The sequence below is a fragment of the Aethalodelphis obliquidens genome, unplaced genomic scaffold (genome assembly GCF_003676395.1).
Source record: "Aethalodelphis obliquidens isolate GAN/ISIS:26980383/991018 unplaced genomic scaffold, ASM367639v1 scaffold16, whole genome shotgun sequence".
Lineage (NCBI taxonomy): Eukaryota > Metazoa > Chordata > Mammalia > Artiodactyla > Delphinidae > Aethalodelphis > Aethalodelphis obliquidens.
In genome coordinates, this window is record NW_020837960.1 from 7,485,937 (window position 1) to 7,495,021 (window position 9,085).

At 38.6% G+C, this 9,085-nt stretch overlaps 1 pseudogene; it reads left to right on the plus strand.

The window, feature by feature from the left end:
• Positions 1 to 4,731: 4,731 nt before the first annotated feature.
• LOC113625535 (polypeptide N-acetylgalactosaminyltransferase 11 pseudogene) lies at positions 4,732 to 8,461 on the plus strand (annotated as a pseudogene).
• Positions 8,462 to 9,085: the final 624 nt, after the last annotated feature.

Genomic DNA, 9,085 nt, shown 5'->3' on the forward strand with positions numbered 1-9,085 from the left:
CATACATATAGGAACCCTCAAATATGATCCTTCCTGACAGTCAGGAAGTTGCAGCTTATATGCCATCCTGAGCTTAGGAGAAGGGGATAGGAGGCTGGGATGTCAAAGGGGAGAAAGACAAATCACAGAAAGTTGGGAAGAGCAAATGTTTGGTAAACAAATGTGTGCCAGGCCATGCAGGTAAGTCTTTCTGATGTAAAAAGTTATCTCTGGTAATAGCTCTCTCCCTGGTACAAGTCCCCATCTAAATTCTTTTTGGCAGTTTAGGAAGAAGTTAAAAGATCTTCTTCAGTCTCTGTGGTTCACAGTGAGGAAACAGCAAGGCCTTGATTGTCTTTAGCTCAAAATAATCCACTCGGCAAAGTGACACATTCTGGGGCAGCCTGCCCTGAACCCCATCATAAGGCAGTATGGAACTGATCAAGAGGCTTAAAAGAACTGAAGAAAACAAAAGAAAAGCTGCTTGTTGCTAACAATTAGACATACTCACCTCAAAGTATACTAAAAATTTCCAGAATAAAGTGCCATCAGTAACAGACTGCATCTTCCACCTCATGACCTACCCAGGACCTCAGGTCTGGTCAATAGTGCAGGATCTCAGGCTGGACATCTGTATGCAGAGTGAGTCCTAACTCTCCGTATCAGATATGGAGCTGCCTCTTCTCCCTCATGCAAAAACGTGACTGTAACTTTTCTTAGTGCTCAGTTTACTCTAAGCATGCTCTGTGGCCTAGCCTTGCTGATAGCTCTTGAGGACACCTGCATATGGACATTGCATATTTGAATAGCATGGAGTACAGTTGCCCTGGGAGACACCAGGTCTTTCCACTTTTTCAGCCACTCTAGGGTTGGTGTCATTTCTGCCTGCATCATATTTCTCTCACTCAGCAAGGATATTCTGAGGGCCAGCTTTGCTTCTTGGCCCAACTTTTAAACTCAGTTTAGTTGCTATGATTCACAAAATAGGGTTAGGGGAAGGGACAGAGCTACACCCCAGCTCATATATAGGTTCTGGGGCCTGGCTTATAAATGATTATGGTCCAAGTGGTACTGCATTAAAGTCCAAAGATTCTAGATGAGATCAGAAAATATGACCTGTATGACATATTCTTTGTTTTTCTGTCCCTCATGGTACATCTCTAGTATTTGTAAGGTATAGAAAATTTACCAGAAAGATCAACCTGCTTCTCCAGCCTAGTTGGTCTCTGTGGTTCATAGTGAGGAAACAGCAAATGTCTCTCAGATGGCCATGGGGAGCAGGAGGTGTTGGGTACTTTTGTCCCCTCCCTATTGTATATACCTCCTCGCCTATTATTCTCCAATAAAAATTGCACTTCATTCTGATGAGCCCAAATATTAGATGAGATCCAATAGAATTTGCTTCTATTCAACTAATTTTGTATGATTCAACTTATAGTTCTTCATAGAAGTGCTCCGGTAAATACCACAAAGCCTTAACAATTTGGGGGAAAAGATAAGAAGTTATGACCTTCGGCAAGGAAAAAGGTGTACATGAATGCAGCATATCTACTTTCTGGGCCGTAGTTGGTTCTCTCCTACGATATCTGAAATTAATCAAACACATTTGTCACAGCAAAGCAATACCATGTTTTTTGGAGATACACATCTGATCTGTATGAGAAATTTCTTTATCTTTTATTGTCAAGCCTTAACCCATTTTCTACAAAATAAACTTGGTCTTAGAGTGTGTCTTCCTCTTTCTTTCTCTAGCTTACATTACAAACCCGCTTATAGATAAAGGTAACAAGTGGTATTACGTCCAAAATGTTTTTATTTCATCCATGCAACTTTTTTTTCCCCCCCATTGGGGAGTGAAGAATGGGAGTTTCAATCTTTCAACATTCATGTAATATGCTCAAACACTAATTCATACCTATGTTAACTGTTTTTGCTTCTTAGGACAAAGTTAGGGTACCTCTAATTTCCAGTTGTAGTTATACTTTGAATCTTTTAATTATAATGAAAGGAAACTTCCATACTATTAAGAGACATAAACCTCTCAAAAGGGTAGTATTTGCCTTTTTATTTTCTTTCGATTTCAATAGACAGAATATGTTTAAATAAAATCTTACTGTTTTCATCCTTCTGTATGACAGGAGGATATTTCACTTGGAGCAGAATCCTGAGCCCCCAACCTGGCATTGTTCCTTTGTAATTAGGAGCTGGCAATGGAGAGAGCACCAAAGCATTGGGAGAAACTATCTGGGCTACTGCTCTAGCCAAATGGAGAGGGTGTCTTATCTGCTCTTATTTTGTATCTCAGAGAGAAATCATGAACATCACTTAACTCTGCCCACAACTTTAACTAATGGACTGATTCAATTAACCACTCTCAGGCAAAATTCCTTTTCTTACTAAGGGACATGTCTCCCTAAGTAGATTAGAGAGATAAATATTCAAGCAGGGCATTTGTACACATTATTTATTTTTCTTCGGTGCCTTTATCCTAAAAAGAAGGATGTGATGACTTTAATTGGAACAATGACCACAATTTAGCAGTAATTTCTGTTCCCTTAAAAAGGACACATCATTGCATGGTGGATCCTGGAAAGATAAAGCCTCAGAAGAAATTCTCTGAGGATCAACCATAATCACATTTAAAAAACTATATTTAGTTTTAGCAATATAGTATGAATTTTTTTATTGCCAATTAATTATTTGATTGTGTTTACTGCGTCCTGAGATTTTTTTTTTTTTTTTTTTTTTGCGGTACGCGGGCCTCTCACTGTTGTGGCCTCTCCCGTTGCAGAACACAAGCTCCGGGCGCGCAGGCCTAGAGGTCATGGCTCACGGGTCTAGCTGCTCCGCGGCATGTGGGATCTTCCCGGACCGGAGCACGAACCCGTGTCCTCTGCATCGGCAGGCGGACTCTCAACCACTGTGCCACCAGGGAAGCCCCGTCCTGAGATTTTTTAAATGACCTTGGAGTATCATTCAAGACAGTATCCTCAAGCAAGTAGATCTCTACTAACAATTATGCCCATAATCCTAAAGCTCCATGTTACCAGTTTAGCAGATCCTCGTTGAAAAATAATTTCTGTACAGCGGTGCTACATTGCTCCTAAGACCCTACACTAATTACTGCAGGGATTATAAAAAAACCAAGACACCAGTATTGTGCCCACCTAACTCTGGAAGTAAGGAAAATCAAACATGTATACAAATGACTATAACAGTATTTATAATCAATAAGATCTGTGTGTGCTCTATAAACAATAAAGAGCTATACAAAAGCAAATAAATTGTTGTTTCTCTGTTATTATTTAAAGTAGGGAGAAATAACATTTTAAAGGTATTTGAGAGGAGCAACTAATTTTCCTGGTAGAGGATAGTTGATTAACTAGTTAGCTAGTTAAATTGTTTATGTGTTTGGGATCTTAAAGAGTAATAGATATTTTTCATTAGCAGTTATTTGATGGGAATTACATTCTAGTTTAAAGGAAAGAATGACCAAAAAACATAGTGGCAGGAAAGCAATGGTTTGTTTTGAGCCAAACTAAGCCAGTTTAGCTAGAGTTTTGAATTATAGAAGAAAGCATCTCTGAGCAAAGCATGGATCTTGAAATGAGGGAGTGTTATTAAATACCAAGAGAATATGTTTATGCCCCATTTCAGGAGCTTTGATAAACTATAAATATTGTTGAGCAAGGAAGTAGCATGACCAGAACAATGACTAATGAAGATATTTTGGCAGCACAGTAGTAAATGATAGCATACCAAAGTGGAATATGAGTGGAGAAGTAAAAGGGTTGAATAGTGTCTCATGAAAGATCATGTCCACCCAGAACCTTAGAATGTGACTTTATGTAGAAAATGTTATTAATTAAGGATCTCAAAATATAATCATCTTGGATTTAGGATAGGCCCAAAATGCTATGACCAGCAAGTGTCCTTAGAAAGATACAGAGAAACACAGAAAAGAAGGTGATGTGAAGACGGAGGCAGATTGGAGTACTGTATTTGCAAACCAAGGTATGTGAAGGACTGCCTGCAATCACCAGAAGCTAGGAGAGAGGCATCGGATGGTTTCCCCCTCCCAGAGCTACAGGAAGGAACCAACCCTGCTGACATTTTGATCTCTAGCTCTGTTCTCCTGAACTAAGAGAGAATAAAGTTTGTTTTAAGCCACCTGAGTTGTGGTCATTTGTTACGGCAGCCCTAGAAGACCAATAGAAAAAAGATATCCAGGGGAAGCATAATGAAGATCTGAACTGGAGGGAAAGGAAGTGGAAATAGAAGGGAGCACGTGGACACACTACTTACTGTAAAGTTTATGTGTCTGAGACCCTCACTTGGGCACCCTCCTCCAAGGCTTGTACCAAATTATATATTAATAATTTGGAATTCTTTTATTAAATAAAACCCCCATATCATATAAAGTACAAAGTCTAGACTAGTCCTTATATACATAACACCACAACTAACCTATTCAAGTAGGCTGGAGTGTAAGAGTCTAACTTTTCTAATCCAACAATCTCAGAGGCTGGTGGTATTTTTTATCAGAAATGGTAAATTTAAATTTAGAAAAAGAGCTTTTGGAGAACTAAATAAAAATGATGTTTCTGAACAATTTGTAATGTACTTATCCTACAAGACCCAGTCTGGTGCTGGATTTGGCCTGCAGTCTATAGTTTGCTGACCTCTGGTGCAAAGAAACAAGCGTAATACAATGTGGTAAGTGGTAAAATAGGGGTATGTGTAAAGTGCAAAATGGGCACATGGTGAGAGAAGCAGTTTATTGCCATTGTGTACTGGGAAAGTCTTTCTAGCTCCTACTGTGAATTGGGTTTACTTGGTCTTTTTCGGAAAAAAAAAAAAAAAGAAAACAAAGAAGAAGAAGAAGTTTGTTGACCTGTGGTTTAGGCCACAAGCTCCACAAGGAAAAGGCTGCATTGTGTGTTCCCCTTTGTATCCACGGTGTTGACTACAGAGTACATCAGATAGATGCTCATTCATCTTGAAAAATGGAAAACCTGAGTCTTGGATACTGATAGGCATTCAAATGCAGATATAAATCAGGTGTTAAACATATGAATCTTGATCTCAGGAAAAAATATTGGGGTTGGCAACATGGTATTAGGTAATCAACACAGATGGAATTGCTGAAACTCTGGTATTGACTGAGAGCCTGGAGGGGAGGGTAAGACCTGAGGATGAACTTTGATACTTACAAGAACCATGTTGGTTGCTGTGATGAGTATAGAGAGGCATTTTAGATATACTAACTGTAGAATCAAAAGAGATACTTTAAATAAATATGCTCAATAAGTTGGTGAAATGGAACTTTATTGTAACTCTGACTTTCTCTGGCTTTTTCTTGTTTGGCCCATCACTTACAGGAAATGTCAAGTGATTCTGAAGACCACCTGGAGTTGCTTTAACTTCAATCCCCTGAGAAGCCTCAGAAGGTCAAGTATTATCTCCTACTGCTTCTCAGATGCCTTTACATCGTACTGAGTTCCTAGTTAATCTTCCCCATTCCTGTAAAATTCACCTGTGCCACTGCTCTAGGAAGAAATGACACACATTCTTTCAATTTTGGAAACTGAGCTTTTCCTCATACACTCAAGGGGATAATTCCACATTTTGAAAATAGGTTTAAAAATATTGAAAGCTATAAAGATTAGAATAGCTCTTTGAAAATTCTCTAAAAGCACATTAAGTGGTAATAATGTACATGGTCTTAAAAATATATATGAATTTAGATTTCAAAAATAAAGTAAGAAATCATTTTAAGTGAATTTAGAGATACACATAAAACATGATATTATAGTATATAAAAAACACACACACTTATGAATGTACACATATAGAAACCTAAATGCACACATATACACACAAGTTCCGTTTGTGTTCATTACTGATAACAGTTCAACAATAGCAATACAAGCATTAACTGAGATCTTACTGTATGCTAAGGATGAACTAGGTCACTCTAAATATTAGCTTCTTTACCCTACCAACAACTCTGTGAGGTAGATAATAATATTTTTATATTTTTCAATTGCTACTTTGTATAGCCTATACAAATAAAATGTTAAAGGAGTCTAAAAATAAAGCAAAAACTTACTATTCAATTTACTTCAATAAATTGTTTATTTAGCATCTTCTATCTTCTAGTCAGTGTGTCACATGCTTAGACAGAATGCCTTACTTCTGCATAAGAAAGATATATTAATGCAGTCATAGGCATCAAAGGAGCTGTGTGCCTCCGAGGAGAATAACAGTCTCCATGCTAGAAGACAGAAACTAAATTGTACAAAATTTTTCAAAAGGGAGATTTTCAGCTTCTTAAAAACAAACAAACAAACAAACAAAAAACCCAATATCCAGTTACCAATGAAACACTGTTAGTTTTCATTTTTCCTTATTCTTCTTCTTTTCCTTCTTCTAGCTTCCATGTAGATCTTGGCTCTATCTTTTGTATTTCAAATAACCCCTGGTTCAGTTCAAAATGGGATCAAGAGAGGAGTGGAGGTGTGCAAATTTCTTCCCTGCTATTCCGCAAGACATGCTTTTAATTCCTGCTTAATTTTAAGAGCCTGACTGCTAATCTCTTTGGGGAAAAAAAAAAAAAAAATGGTGAGAGTTGGGGTGTGAGGCCCCAGGGCCTGGGTGGGTTGGTGGCTGCCACCATGTCCTTGCCTGTGTGATGCTGGGCTTCAAGGCAGCCCAGTCCTGCCTGGCTGGGGCCACAACAGCTGTGACAGCTGCTACAGAGAGGAAAGAGAATGCCACAGCCCTAGTTTGGGAGTCATGAGTGTACCTTTCCAGGATCTTCAACCTGGAAGTAAAGCCTAAAGAACGCATGCCCTGAAGTTCTGTGGGCTTTACACCCACACCCCTCAGGCTACACCTTGGAGTTTTTCACTCTCACTAGTCTACACTCAGCCTCCAGCACCAGGTTTTGGTTCACAGCTTCTGCTCCAGGAAATTGAAAAAGGCCTTTCAGCTCTGCTAGGTCAATAGTGGGAAGTGTCACAGTCTGATATTTCTGTTGGGTGCCTTTTTATGTCTGTGTCCTGTACAGTTTTTCTTTTTGTTTGTTTCATCTTCAGTGAAGTGACTCAGCTGCTTAAGAATGTGTCAATCAAGGGGTCTGGGCCCCTTGTATCACTCCCCCCCACCCCAAATTCTATCCTTGTTTCATTCCAAGTCCGGTATTAGAGTTATAATTAAATGCAAACAAAATTGTGATATGATAGATAATCATATTGAAGATCCAGAAGAAGGCAATGTGAAATTCTCTTCTGAACTAGATATGATTTTTAATGAGAGTGATCAGGAATTGTGATACTTAGGCTATCAGAAACATGCCTTTATATGATTATTAGTAACTACTTGGGCAGTCATGGAGATTTGTCAGACACGAGGAGTGAAGCATGTAAAAAAAGTCTTGTCTGACTGGTTTGGGTTGTCTAGTCAAAGAGACGCTAAGCCACTAGTGTTGTTATTTGTTTCTATAATGAAGCTTTGTTGGCCTTGCACAGAGGCATAGATGGCACACCAGCACATCATCTCCATGAAATCATCTTTGTGGATAATGATAGTGACTTTGGTGATTTAAATGGAGAGCTAGATGAATATGTCCCAAATAAGAAATACAAGTGTGAGGGATTGATTGGAGGAAGAATGATTGGAGCAACCCATGGTCTAAGAGAACTTCTGGTGTTTCTGGAGTGCAACTGTGAGGTGAATGTGATACAGCTGCAGCCTTTGCTGGCTGTTATCCAGGAGGACCAGCAGACCATGGCTTGCCCAGTGATTGTTATCATCAGTGTGGATGCACTCACCAATGGCTCACTGTCCTCTATGATACAGGAAGGATTTAGCTGGGGGACACACTTCAAGAGGGATCTTGCTCCCATTTCTGAGCAGGAAGACCAGAAGGAGCTCCTGCCTCAATAAAGTCACCTACAAGGGCTGGAGAATTGTTTGCCAGGAACAGATGCTATTGCAATCAATTGGACAGTGTGACAGTGGCATGGATTTCCGGGAAGGAGAAAATGTGGAAATATCATTTAGGATCTGAATGTGTGCAGGTAAGCTCTTTATTATCCCTTGCTCTATAATAAGAGATGTTTTCTGAAAAAGGTAATCATATGGATCTCCTGAAGGCTAGGACACCATGACACATAACTCCTTCAGGTTGGCACATGTTTGGTTGAATAAATATAAAAAGTATTATATTTCCTTAAGATGTGATCTGAGGACCAACAGCTATGAAAATAACCATGAGTGTGTTGAATTGAGAAAAAAATTGAGTTGTAAATTATTTAAATGATATCTGGAATGTACTTACCCAGAAATGCAGATATCAACACAAGGACAATTTGAAAGTGGACAAAATAAGTGTGAGAAAAAGCAGTTAAGAAACTGTTGCTTAGCCCAGAGAAGAATCAGAGGAAACAAGAGGAGACCTGAGGAGACTCTGATGTAAGTCAGGATTTGGTTACCTCACACTATGTGCTGGAAATTTTTTATTGGGGTATAGTTGATTTACAATGTTATGTTAATTTCAGGTGTACAGCAAAGTGAATCTGTTATACATATGTATATATCTATCCACTCTTTTTTAGATTATTTTCCCATTACAGAGTACTGAGTAGAGTTCCCTGTGCTATACAGTAGGTCCTTATTAGTTATATATTTTATATATAGTAGTGTGTAATGTCATTCCCAATCTTCCAATTTATCCCTCCCCTCCTTTACCTTCCCCTACCCCAGGTAACCATATGTTTGTTTTCTACATCTGTACCTCTATTTCTGTTTCATAGATAAGTTCATTTGTACGCATTTTTTTTAGATTCCACATATAAAACAATATCATGTTTGTTTTTCTCTGTCTGACTTATTTCACTCAGTATGACAATCTCTAGGTCCATCCATGTTGCTGCAAATGGCATTATTTTGTTCTTTTTTATGGCTGAGTAATATGACATTGTATATATGTACCGCATCTTCTTTATCTATTCCTCTGTTGATGGACATTTAGGTTGCTTCCATGTCCTGGCTATTGTAAAAAGTGCTGCAATGAATACTGGGGTGCATGTATCTTTTCGAA